Genomic DNA, 13,978 nt, shown 5'->3' with positions numbered 1-13,978 from the left:
ATTTTATAATTAACAATAAATTTAAAAAAACCAAACCCAAACAACTCTTTAAATATGCTTATAAATTTAAACTGCAAATTCACTCAAAAAAATCAGCAGAAAGCTAGCAAAAGCCAATCCTGTCATCGTATTAATACCTGTATCTACGCAGAACTTAGCGCACTGTTCAATCTCTCAGAGATAAGAACATATTCTTGACTGTTCCTTGTAGCCTTATATTTGTGTAAATTGCATTAGCATTTGCCACTGAAAAAGACTTCAGATGGAACAATCTTGTTTCCACATCCCATTTTTACATGAAACTGTTACAAAATACATAAAAACAAGAGAGAAAGAGGGAGAAGAGAACCACTCTCCAAACTACAGCTTTTGGTCTCTGAAGTTGTATTTTACTAAAATACAAAAATAGGAACGTTAAGCAATATAACTTCTCACAAGAATCCAAGCTAGTTTGCTGCCAGTTGACGCTATTTAAAAAGCTCAAAACCAAATCTAACCCATAAATATGTCCATGCAGGAAGTTTCTTTCCTCTGACCTTATTTCCAACCTATCAATCTTCAGCAGCTTCCCAGGGAGAAAAATATCCACATATTCTCCTCCAAGGACTAATAAATTAGTTAGAACAACTCCTTCTAAATACCAGCGCTAACAAATTGGTATTTGCATAAGCTTTTACAGCTTTAGTTCCCTAAAAACCAACTTTTTATTTCCCTATTACTTCTGACCCATGTCCACACTGGTGAACAAAAGGAAGGACAAGAAGGAAGCCTGAGATCCAAAGCCCAAACCCCAACTGTCCATACTGCTCACCAGTCATCTCACCCTTGGATCTGATTTTATTCTCTCTACAACAGAGCAGCTCCAGACTGAGGTCAGCTTAGCATCCTGTCCAGGTCCTTGACCTGCAGACGCAGTGGTACAGAAGTACCCATTGAGGACCGACTTCTGTCAGAGGCAGACCCGTGCTTCTCCATCTCACAGCTTCTACCTGCACTGCAGCTTCTGGCTCTCTCCCCGCTTCCTCCTCTTCATTACACCTCAGAAGCTGCTCCAGCTGGATGAAGGTCAGGCTGGATGGAGCTCTGTGCAACCTGATCTGGCTGAAGATGTCCCTGCTCATTGCAGGGGAAGTTGGACTAGATGACCTTTAAAGGTCCCTTCCAACTATTCCACGAGTCTATGATACTTTCCTTGATAGTAACCGCCCTTCCCTCCTCCTTTCAGAAACATTCAATCTGACCCAAAAGACAACAGTCAGGGCTAAATATATAGACAGCTGCTCTCTCTTCCTTTTATGAGGGCAGCGTTTTCCATCGAGTATACAAGACACTGTATGTCTACAAAAAATGGAAACAAATTATGTATTTTTATCTTCCGAGATAACATTAGTAAGCATTTTATGAACTGGAAGAGCAACATAAACCAATTGTTTTTCTTCTGAAGTGCACCAGCTTGTGTTCTCATGAGACTACTGTAAATGGCCATAGTCCATTTGCTTGCCATGCTTAGACTGGGGAAGAAATATCACTGTGGCCTGACTTTCCAAAGCCTACGTGGTGACAGAAAGTCTTTGTTACACCTTCCAGTGTTGCCCCTAAACAGGGAAAAATCTGCCCTAGAAAATTCCCATCTGGTTCTAAGACTAATTTCCCAGATTTATTCTCAATAGACAAACTTTCAGAAGAGTGAAGAATCAGTCCCAGGCAATTTACAACTAGCGAAGAAGACAGAGCTAACAAATCATGCAACAAAATGTAAGAAGCTATTAAAAAAGTCAGCTTGACATGAAACAGAATAGTGCTGACTCTTTTGAACAATGTATTCAAATTAGTAGACATGGAGTTATATGCTGTACTTAACTGGGACACTGCTGATTTTCAAAAGGCTTTACCTGCCCTCATTTCTCTTCTCCCTTAAGTGGTAATTTCTCCCCCTTCATCCTTTATTATGCTTTTCATTCACCCCATCTCTATCCAAATCTCACCTCCTCCAATGCCTTCACATCAAGCTATCAATTTTCCTTAATTTAGAAGTTATGTTTATTTTTGCAGTCTTTGTTTTGCCTTTTATCTCTTTGTGATTTCACTTATCTTCTGTTTATACAGTAAGACTAAACTGTTGAGAACGTACAGCATGTCAATACCCATAGTGCATTTCTGAGTGCTGCAAGATTTCATTATGATTAATCATTATTGTCATAAAATGGTTTTCTATTCTTTTTGCAATTAAAAGAAATAGGATATTGATTTTCATTTGTTATGGGATGATTTCCTATTTGCATGGTATGGATTATTTTCAAGATGACTTCTGTAATATGACTTTCAGACAGGACTGCTAAATGACCCTGCAACAGGCCAGAACTGAAAGAACATTTCATAAAAAACCATCCCTGCTTAAACTGAGGCAAACATTGTGTTTGGAGTATGTGACTCCTCACGTATTTTTAATAGGAGGACAAAGAGCTTTATATTTTCGGTTTATGTTAAAGCTGTGACACTACACTCCTTGTACAAACTCTTGCAAAGATATTCAGGATATTAAGCTGTAAGATCCACACTCATGAAAATGTCTTGCCTGAATAAATTGTAGCTATTACTGCTTTCAAAATACCCATGAAAACTCAGAATTTCTGGAAAAAAGCCACATTTTTTTAAAAATGTGGGTCTGATATTTTATTAAAAATTTTAGGAGTCTCCTGTTGACAGTAGACATTCCAAGAAATATTATCTGGTTTCGGCACATCTTTTAAACTTCTCATAGACAAACAATTTTATTTTTTGGATATATCTCCTTAAGGAGAGCATCAGAATCCCAAGTGCTGCAGAAAAATTAAAATACAGATTTCAGGTCTGCTTTGCTAAAGCTAAGAAGCTTATGTGATCACGAGGTCTGCGAACATTGCTCTCTTCCCCTCCAAATAGTTTTCAACTGCTTGGCAGATATTACTGATTTTTGACAGGATAATGACCTCAAAGGTAGTGAAATGACTACATGCTTTATGGAAACAGATGGCCAAGTGAAGAACAAGCTTCTGATGAACAGCTCCAATAAATGCCCTGCATGAGATAAAGGCTGGGTATGGATTCACATCATATTACACATTAGCAGAGCACACATGGAGAGAAACTTTACCATGCCTTAAACATAGCAGAACCACTGATCATAATCATCAGATGAACGACAACATAAAAATTCATAAGAAAATGAGCTTTACTAGCTCCAGACCTCACGGGAGGACAGGCTTGCTGTTAATGACGATCACAGTTAATCAGAAGGCAGAAGAAATAGGCAAATATAATATGAAAGATGCAGATTATGTTATTTTATCTTTAATTTAAAATCTTCTAACAAAGATTGTCTAATGAAACTTTTAATAGCCAAAACATCATCTCTCTCAGAATACGTGTTGCTACAAATATCTCAAATGAGCAAGGCATACAACTTTTTATGTATATAAAAAGTAGAATTTTAAGGTACTGAAAATGTTCTTTTAATAATAGCCAAGTTGAAAGCGCATCTATAAACTAACTAGGATACATTAAACAATTTCAGAACAAATTCTGATTAAATTAATGCATACAGCTTTCCTTCTAACTCATTTCAAAACATCACACTGTGGAGAGAAGAAAAAAAAAAAAGAGAGATTGATGAACTCTGTAAAGTCTGTCAAAATTACTTGTTAAAGTGCAATGTATGGAATTACTCTCTTAAGAACAGTCTACACTGCTATAGTACAATTAAAAACAATTTTATGGCTGTCATTTCACCGTCAGTGTCAACACTAACTGCAGGATCATTTATGGTATTTCATCACATGCACAGAGGCTAAAGTCATGCTTCTGCCCAGCAGAAGTAAGGTTATTACTCTCAACAACTAAACCTGCTTCTACCATAAGAGAAAAATCAGCTTGCTTTCTGGAAGCATCAGTTTATATTTTATTTATACTAAGTACAAAAGTACATGGCATTTTTTTCCAAAGAACAACAGCACCTATTCAAATAATTTTTGCTTTTGCATATAATTAGATTTTTAGTAAAGACATCTGAAAGAAAATATTAAGTAATAAAAAGGATGTAGTAGCTGATTTCATCCCTAGGAAAAAAACCAACAAAACTCCACTGCGTTGTTTTTATACAACACATCAGGTACACATGTGATGATCACAGTCAAAGTCCTGCAGTGAATGAATACAGGAGCTCTATTCCCAAATAAAGCCTTCCACAAGTTCAGATAAAGATTCTTTTTCAGAGATCTATTCTGCAAAGAGCCTATCATTGAAGACCAATTACTATCTAAATAAGAAAACACCTAGTATTCAATTCATAAGACCGCAGCATCCTATAGCACAGCTGAATGTCTTTGCTCCATCATAGATGTAGCATACAGAAAAGTTCCATTCTCACTCCAGAGGGGTGCTCTGGCATGGATTCCTATGCCGAAACATGGCCCGGTCTCGACACCTCGCAATTTCTGCTCCAAGACAAACCATGTACTATGATGCAAAGAATAAAATAAATCCACATCCTAACAATCACTCATTTACAATGATGACTGACACTTGTATTTAAACTCCTTTCAAAGTACTCTACTTATCTGTGCTCTTACGTAACTGAAATAAAAGAAAATGCTCTACCGTGAAGCATGGGCTAATATTTTATAGACATTAGTAACGCTATTTGTATTATCACATGCTTTGTTCTAGCTCATTTAAAAATATGATGAGGGCTTTATAAGAATCTTTTTTTTTCTAAAGTAGAAATTTCCAAGAATTGAGTCTTAAGTATGAGAGTGAACACGTACTACATTTTTACCTCTCTTTGCCTAAAACATCTAAGGAGATTTCTTGGTTGACATGGATAATACAACAAAAAACTCCATAAAAGCTATGATTTTTACCAAGACTATACTGGGAAAGAAAAATTCCAATTACCAGGAACAGAAATCCACCTTTTAAATTTAGTTCTCACCTCCTGTGACTGTAGTCACCAAAAATTCTCCCATCGTTTCTCCAGCCTGACACTGCCATCTATAGCAGTCTTCTGCTATAGGTGCTTGCAGCAACGATGCCGCTAATAGAGAACAGAACGAGTGGTCGTGTTGCGAACACAAAGTGTTCTGTGGAAACCAGGTTTTGATGATTCATTAGTAAAAATATTAGCGACCAATCACTTAAACTGGTGAAGCTGCCATGGGATTAGCAGCCTACTCATTTTTAGTCTAGGAGAGGTAATCCTTGAGCAGGAGCCATAGCACTCCTTTCAGGGCCAGTCTGGTATATACATGTAAGTCACTGATTTCTTTCTAGAAAAAAGAAACGTAAAGCCATCCACCTCACAGAGAAGTTGAAGGAACACTGATCTGGAACAGCACTGTGCAATTTCAGTCAAAGTTCAAACAGGTAACTCCTCAAACGTAATGTGGAGCCTGTCAGGAGCTTGTGGAAGGTACTGCAGAATTTCACCAGCAAACTGTAAACCTTTCAAAAACCTCCACAGGGCTGCATGCAAAGACTATAAAGTTCAGAAAAGCCAGAAAAAATTCCTAAGCAATACCATAATGAAATCTATGCCTAGGTTCACTGGTATACTGACTGATACCATTCTACCACATAGTATTTTGATGTGTTTATAAATACATATTCGCATAGCACACAGCTTATTTTTACCAGAAGCCATCAACCTGAGGAATCGAATAGTATGCAGAAACGGAATCTAAGGATAAATGTGAGATGATAAGCATCCCACATTCAAAATGATACTGATACTGGAATTGAGCAATATTCAGAAATAGACTGTACTATAGCAATGCTTTTTCCCCTCCCACTTTTAAGTCAAGCCTATAGCTCGAGACTCGACTACGTATTTATCAGGCTAGAAGGTCGTTTCAGACTTCTTAGTTGTTTGTTGATGCTGTTTATATATATATAAAATATTTGAACACTGACTAGGACAGCAGTTGGAATACAAACTTCGCAAGTTTCCCAAGTCCAAAATAAAATACCTAACTAGCAAGCATGGGCACAGTCTCTATTTCAATTCCATAGGAGAAGCTGAGATGAACACCCGAGACCATCCTACAAACTGGTGAAAATGGGGTTCTCTGAGAAGCAGCTTGCTCCAACACAAAACGGAAAAGAAATCTGAAACTGGGCAGATTTCACACCCACGTGAGTGTTGTCACCACTGCAGTTCAAAGTCTAAGGATGTGGGCAGAAGCACCTCTTTTTGCCGAATGTCTTATTATCCCTAATTGTTGAATTTAGTGGAAAATATTCAGTGAATTTGGCCTGAGTCTGTAAACAGTCTGGCAGCAAGCAAGAAAACAAAACCGCTGCATAAACTAGCTGCCCCCCAAATTAGCCATAGATCTAGACTGAGTACTCATATCAGCAACAAGTATGTCCAAAATTATCATAATTATGCATAATAACATCTGAAGAGGCTATTAAACATTATTTGGGTTTTGAGCCAATTCTAAACTACAAAGCATTGAATTCACCTTGAACGTGGGATGCAAATTATCTCACATTTGTTCTTACAATTCGCTCTGAAGCACCTGGTATTAGTCATTGTCACAGACCCCAGCTTTAATTTAGCAGAGCCAATCCAACATTCAGTCCTCCAGGCCATAAAACTGAAAGTATCTGAGCTGTATTATGAAATTCTGTCCTATAACAATAGCGTTAAAATAAGTGACAGCCTTCCTGAAAACTGTACGCTAAGCAAACCATTCATGAGTCTAACAAGTGCCTTCTCAGTTTTATGTTCTTGTCCAAATTCAGACTGGAATTTATTCTATGAATCACTGCTACCCTGGTCTGTTTGCAGACATATGATGATCTCTCCTTACAAGATTTTGATCTTAACAGTACAATATAAAGTGTTTTAGCAACTATGCAAATCATTCTCAAATACCATCAAATCAAATAAAGCTTTTATACCCTCCCAAAACCTTCTATTTTATGGAAACGTAATATGTCATTAGTTTATTTATTTTACCATAATGACATGCTAACAAGAGATTAATACAGACTGGGAAAAACATAAACAAAGTAGTCCACTTTTTAAACAGAAAATATCATCTTCAAAACCCTAAAATATCAGCAGTGGTAAAATTTAAAATCTCAAATATATAATCTAGAGTTCAGTGAGCCTGCAGAAGAGTTTTATACATGTCAAGAATATCTAAGACTCACGTAGGCATTACAGTACTAAATAAAACACCAAAAAAACCCCCAAAAACACCATACATTTGATTTCTTCCTGAGTGGAAGCTCACTACAATTAATACAAGCCAATGAGCATAACCGTCAGGTGTTTCCATCATTATAAAATGGCAGATGCTATCTGGAGAAGTAAGTTAAATTATTTATCAAATGATTCCAAATATCATCAAATTCTGTGCAGCCAGCCATTCAAATGGCTTCTAATAAATTATTCGATATGGCTCTAATGGAAACCATGAGTTACTCAGAAGCATTTGCTATTAAGTAGCATCATACTAATGTTTTGAAATTCTACCCAGACAAGTCCAGAAGTGACATACTATGAATCAGATTACAAATATATTCTGCTGCTTTTGAAATATTATCAGTGACATCCAAGAATTTACGCAAATTAAGAAACAAGTAATTCTGGCAGTCATGTGTCACACTGGAGAACATGCAGATTTTATTCTGCATGGTCTGAACACACTTCTTTTCTCTGCTGAATGAAAAAAGGTGCCCACATCATTTACCACATCAACAGCATGATAAATATCAGCCAAGGCTTCTCCAGAGCATTAAACAATGCCTACATAGTACAAAGGCAACTTCCTAGTAATAACAGGTTGTACTGTATTGTTCAAGGCACATCCCTTCCCAAGGAAAATCTATTTCAAGATTAAAGCCCAAAAGCTTTCCTTCTATCAAAATTAGTAGACTCTTTGTCATTCCAAGAGACTATATGACACTGTTAATTGTGAAAGGACTCTAGCAAAAGTTGGGAGCAGACTGTCTCAAATTCAGGTTAAGGAACACAAGGCCAACGGACAAACAGAGATGGGTAAATTATTTGAGACATTTATTTGATTAAAAAACAAAACAACAAATAGTCTTCATAAAGTCTTTATGCGTTTTAAATTAATATGCTAATCTGCTATTAACCACATTCAAATAAATAGGAAATGTTACGCAAATGCTTGGGAAGAATAAATTTCCAATTCATGAGAATAAAATCTAGCAATTATACTTAGAATGATGTCATGAAACAATCAGCCCCTTGGTCCAAAATACTAGCATGGTTTCTATTAGCTTCTAGAACTACGGATGTACATGACTACGATCACCCACGGATGGATGTGAGGTGCATAGTGACAGGACAAGAGGAAATGCAAACGAATTGCAACACAGGAAATTGCCATTAGATTAAGAAAAAAAAAATCACCACAAAGGTGGTCAGACACTGGCACCACCATAACCACAGGGACTGTGGAATCTCCATCCTTGGAGATGCTCAAAACTCACCTGGACAAGCTCTGAGCAACCTTATCCGACCCCACCTGCTTTAAGTAAGGGGGTGGGACTAGCTGACAACCAGAGGTCCTTTCCAATCTAAAATAATCTATGATTCGACGCTTTTTTCTTAAAATTCCTTTCCCTATTGGAGACACACTTTTCCTTTTCCATTTACACAAGTCTCCCATATATTTTTAGTGGTGTTAAAATAAAAATCATAATTCTCCTTTGTCAGCAATCATGACTAGATCATACATTTTGTGCAGTAAGACCAGTTTATTTCACGGTAGTTCTGTCACCAGAATCAGCTGAGATACAGTAGCTAAAACAAAAGCAAAAGATTAATTTACAAAATAATGAAGAGTACTGATCCTTGCAGGAGCCTGTTATCACTCCCTCAGCCTGCATCACCCACGTGTTGCAGGCGTTCCGGAGAGAAGTGACAGGACAGAGAATGAGGAAAATGACAGATCAAAAAAAGCTCGAGTCGCCCTATAAGAAGTACTGGCAGGAATCAGGTGTGGGGGGACACTGGACCTTGCACCTCACGCTGAAGACACGCTGCGGAGGACAAAGCCATGAGCACCTTTGTTCACATGCTCAAGGGGTGACCTTAATGATGATATACTAAAAGCATCCTGTGTGTACCTGTGGATATCACCCATCCCACAGCCGCCTATACCACCAAAACATTTTTTTTCCTGTAAAAAAATAGCTTTCTTTTAAAAAAAACCAAAACCACACCACGAGGCCTCCAGCACCACTTTCTTTCCCACTCCTTAAATAAGGACTGTGCTATTTTTAAGAGGCACGGAGATGGGCGGCACGTCTAAAAATAAGTTTGCCCGGCGCTCGGCGGGCCGCCGTCCCTCCACAGGCCGGTGGGTGACAGGGCAGCCGGCCCCGGTCCCTGAGGCGATCCCGCGGCGGGGAGAGGGGCCGTGGCGGCAGGTGGGGCGGCGGCTTTGTCTCCCGATCGGGCGTGGAGCGAAGGCGGCGGGGCCGGGCGACCGCGGGTTGGCGACTGGGCTCTGTGGAGGAGGCGAAGGGGCGACGGGCGGGCGGCTGAAGGGCAGGGGGAGCCCCCCACCCTCACCGGCATCCCCGAAACTTTCTTCCGGGCCGCCAGGGATGAGACGACGACGACGACGCCGCCACAAGCCCCCGGAGCGGAGCCGGGGATCGCCCGGTGTCCCCGCCTCTCCTCGTTAACCGAGCGCCACCTCCCCGCTCCAGCCGCCCGCCATCCGCCGGGGACGCGCCGCGCCTCGGCTGCCCGCTCCCCTCCCCACGCCCGCCCGCTCGTACACTCACCCGCGCCCGGCGAGCTCAGCCACCGGCGCCTCCTTCCCTCGCTCGCTCCCTCCCTCCTGTCAAGTTGAGCCCGGCCTCCCTCCGCCCGACCCCTCCTTCGCGACGGGAGCCGCCGCCGGCCGGGCCCTCCCTCAGCGGCGCCTGGCACCGCCCCGCTCTCACCTGGGTCCCGCCGCCGCCGCCGCGGGGGGAGCGAGGAAGGGGAAGGGTGGCTCCGGGCAGCCCCAGTCCGCAGCGATATCGCCCCGCCCGGAGGTCCCTGCGTGGGGCGGGGCGGGCGGCTCCTCCCCGCCGGGACGCCCCGAGAGTCGAAGGGGGAGGTGGGCTGGGCTATGGCGGGGCGTGAGGTGGGCATGGCGGGCGCGGCTGCGTTCTGCCCCTTGGGGAAACATGGAGCGCCCTGGGCGTCGCGGCAGGAAAGCCAGGCGGCCCCGGGAGAGCCCCCCGGCACCGCGCCGCTTTGTGGGGAGGGGGTGACGGGAGGCCGCCGCCCTGTGGGACGGGGGCAGGCCCCGGCTGTGGGGCTGCGGAGCCCGGCTGTGGCGCGGGGGCAGGCCCCGGCTGTGGGGTCCGGAGCCCGGCTGCCGTGAGCGGCCGCGGGCCCGGGGCGGTTCGCTCTGCAAGGGCGAGAGCTTGGAAACGGCTTGTAAATGCGTTACACGATCCCAGCGCGGCTCTGGGAGAGGGAAGGCAGCGAGTGCCCGGCTCAAATAACCCCGCTCGGGAGGGGAAATGCTCGGCGTGCGGCACGGAGAAATGGGGAGCATCAAAGGGTGTAAAATCGGGGGTTTTCAGGGAAACGTGTAGTGCCGGCAGTACCTGACAGCAGGGAGGTCTTCAGCTGAAATCCTAGTTGGGGTGCGGGTCTAAAATGAGCCAGGAGGGTTAAGGGGAATCGCAAAGCAGAAAAAGGAGACGCTGCAGTGAGTGCTGTGCTGGGGCAGGAGCAGAGACGGGGTGCTCCTCCTTTACCCGCTGGCTGTGCCAGGAACTGGTGAATGGGGGTTTAAGTCTGTCAGGGAACTTGAGAGGTAACAGTGTGTGTGAAAGGAGTCAACCAGGAAAGACTTAAACGTTGTTGTAGATCTTGTTTAAAAATGCTGAGGAATATTGCTGGGAATACAGACAGGTTGTGAGAACGTTGTTCTTACAAGGGTGAATGTGTTGGCTTGGGAAATAAAAAGTTTGTCAGATGTAAGATAGTAAGATACATACTGATTTCTACTCAGCTTTAGGAAAACAGGCTTGTAAAAGCAGCTTGGTGTCTTTTTTTCCTACGAGAAACACGGTTTCTTCAACAGCGTAGCTGATGGGGCCTGGTTTCCAAGGAGTGGATGTTCTTTCTCCCTGTATCCTTCCACTGAGTCTTCTGTGTCTCTCCCTCCTGCCAAAGGCACCTGTAGTTTTTTCCTCCTGCGTGTATGTTGGGCCGACATCCATGTGCAGAGCCACCAGTCAAGAGACGCGTCATTAATCTTTCCAAATTAATAAGAGGCTCAAGAAAAACTGTGAAATTAGTGGCAACACTAATTAGCGGAGAGACTAATTGGGGTGTCTCTTCTACTTCTCTCTGAATTATCATGAAATTTCAAAGAATATAGTGTCTTTGAGACTTGTATCCCGATTCTCCACTTGATGTGTTGAACTTGGCAAAGGCTTCAAAATTTGTTAGGGGCCTGTGCTGACAGAAAAAAGGACAGAATAACAAAATAATTGCACAAGCCCCACATCGTTGAAGATTGATTCCAGGCTGAAACCAGACCATATATGACTCATGTTCATTTGTCATCTATATACTATATTACAGTTAGACGCCACAGACACCTCTGTGGCACCAAATTATTGTGTGACAGAAAACATGTATTCATATAACTTGTAGCAATTAGTTTTGTAATTAAAATGCTTGCATCTCAGAGAGTAAATATGGATGGGAATTCTTTATCCAACAAGGATGTATCTAACAGGGTGTCACAGGCTGATGACAAAGCGGGTATTGTTGTCTATACATCATCCACACACCATCTGTGCTGCGCGTTACTGCCAGGCAGCACAGACCCATTAGGGGAGAGTGGGGTGATAGACCTCCACCTGCCTTTAGGTGCTGCGCGGAGTTTCGCGATGCAGGCTCTTAAATATTCTGGGTCGATGCCAGAGCAGTTAAAACCTTATCATACATTTCCTGTGAGGGTTATATGCTCAAAGTTAGCTCAGTGTTCAGAGTGAGGAGGTAAGAGACGGTGTTTGCCACACCGTCAGCTAATTCAGGGCTTCAGCTTTCCTTAAAATCTCACCTTTGACATTCTGTAGGAAAACTGCATGATGATTACTTACATCTGAGAAGCAGTATTCCGCTTACTGTGTGTTTGTGTTTTCTGTTCCCTTTTCCCAATTAACCAGCTTTGTGATGTTCCTCATTGCATCCCTACACTCTGCATGGGAAGTCAGTTGTTTGTTTTGTTCTGGAACCATCTTGTCTCCCCAGACCTATATCTTAGGGATTACTTTATGAGAAAAATCAATGTCTTCATTTTAGACTTTGACCTTTATAACAGTTAATTAATGAAGGTAAGGTATAATTAGCAGAAACAGAAGGGCATTCTGAGGAGATACAGGAAAAGTGTTTTCATTACCTCTAGCATCTGTGATGTCTTTGCAAGCTGTGCCATTGCACAGGTTGAGACTAAGCTCTTGAAAAGCATCTTGGAAGTTTGTAGGGGTGTTGTAAGGTTGAGTGAGAACACCAGTTAAATGTCTACGCATACAACTTTCAAAAGCTACTGGCATCCAAGAATTTAAAGGTTATGCACGCAATATTCATCTCCGAGAGTGAGTACTGTGGGCTAGAAGTTAAATCTTGGCTGATTCACTAGAGTACACTAACCGATGCAGCTGAGCTGCTACGAGACTGATTGTGATTGTGGGAGAAAATTACTATCCTTTGGGGAAAAAAGAGGAATAGAGGGGAAACTCTGACTTAGAAAGGATTGGGTAAGTCCCCTTGTCCTCAGCGCAGCTGGATTTGTAATTACATTTAACTAGAATTGCTCCTAAAGCCACAGGTTAGACTAAGTCCGTTTTTCTAATGTTTGTAGAAATTGTTTTTAAGAGCCAGTGGCTTCCTGAGAAGGCAACTCTATCCCACCTGTCCTTTGGGTGTGGAAGGAGGGGGGCTATGCCGACATAATGCTTTGTTTATCTATTACTCTTTGAAATACTTGACTTTATTAAAAAGAGCCTGAAACCCATTATGTCCTATGTCCCCTGTCCCATATTTGACACGTACTAGAAGTAGACACAAAAGTTGACTATCAAGTTGCGATGTGTTAGTGACTGGAAAAGGGTCAGCATTAATTGTGTGTCATTCAAGGGCCCCTCCACCATGACATTTTCACAGCAAGATTGTTTTAAAAGATTTTGGAAGGATATAGCTGGATGTTCATGAGTTTAGCTCTGTTTTGTGTTTTAGAATGATTAGGATGATCTGATTTCAGGTATTGTTATTTTCATTGTGCACTTAATTAGGAAATCTCATTCCTCAACTGCAGATGGGCATCATCCAGGGTGGGTTTTTTGCCATCCTGCCAATAAAACATGATCAGCTCTTTTTATGAACACAAGAAATATAATGAAAGAGTGATTATTTTAGCATTTCAGCTATCAGGTAATCTATTCAGTAATTTGTTAAATTGTGGATCAAAACCTTGCTAGAACAAGCTGCTAGAAGGTAAGAGCAATCTAAGCTGAAGGAGAAAAAGGGAATTAACAGGAACATGATGTTGAAGGAGTATGTAGTGATGAAGGACTATAGGGTGTTGATGTATACATTTAGTGAAAGAAAGTGAGTGAAATTAAGAGAAAGACTGTTGAAGGGCAGGAAGAGTCTGTCAGAAGTGAGGAAACGGCAGTGAAACAACCTGAGAGGAACAGGAGGCTGATTTGGAAAGGGATTGGAATAATAGGGAGAATGAAGGGAGATGGGCTGAGAAAAAGAGTGTACGGGGATAGAAAAGGAATAAAAATGTATTGAAGGAGAAACAATGCAGGAAGGTAAAGAAGAAGGGATTATGGGGAGGTACTGGGAAAAAGTGTTGGGTGGCTGAATGTGGGCACCGGGACAAAAAGGGGTACAAAGTGGAAAGCTGAAGGACAAGCTGATGTGGAGGAA

At 42.0% G+C, this 13,978-nt stretch overlaps 1 protein-coding gene across 5 annotated transcripts in view; it reads right to left on the bottom strand.

Moving 5' to 3' along the window:
* The window catches only part of FRY (FRY microtubule binding protein), a 252,364-nt gene extending 242,341 nt beyond the window's left edge, over nucleotides 1-10,023 (bottom strand). For 2 of the 5 annotated variants that reach the window (XM_054201922.1, XM_054201892.1), the window contains exon 1: nucleotides 9,814-9,888. The gene's annotated coding sequence lies outside the window, so the exon portion shown is untranslated. Of the gene's footprint in view, nucleotides 1-9,813; nucleotides 9,889-9,975 lie in introns of those variants that run through there. The other 3 variants (XM_054201901.1, XM_054201940.1, XM_054201912.1) reach the window with 3 other exon arrangements.
* Nucleotides 10,024-13,978: the final 3,955 nt, after the last annotated feature.

This window comes from Rissa tridactyla, chromosome 1 (assembly GCF_028500815.1).
Source record: "Rissa tridactyla isolate bRisTri1 chromosome 1, bRisTri1.patW.cur.20221130, whole genome shotgun sequence".
Classification (NCBI taxonomy): domain Eukaryota; kingdom Metazoa; phylum Chordata; class Aves; order Charadriiformes; family Laridae; genus Rissa; species Rissa tridactyla.
Note: the sequence above shows the minus strand (reverse complement) of the source record. Positions and strands in the feature narration are given on the sequence as shown.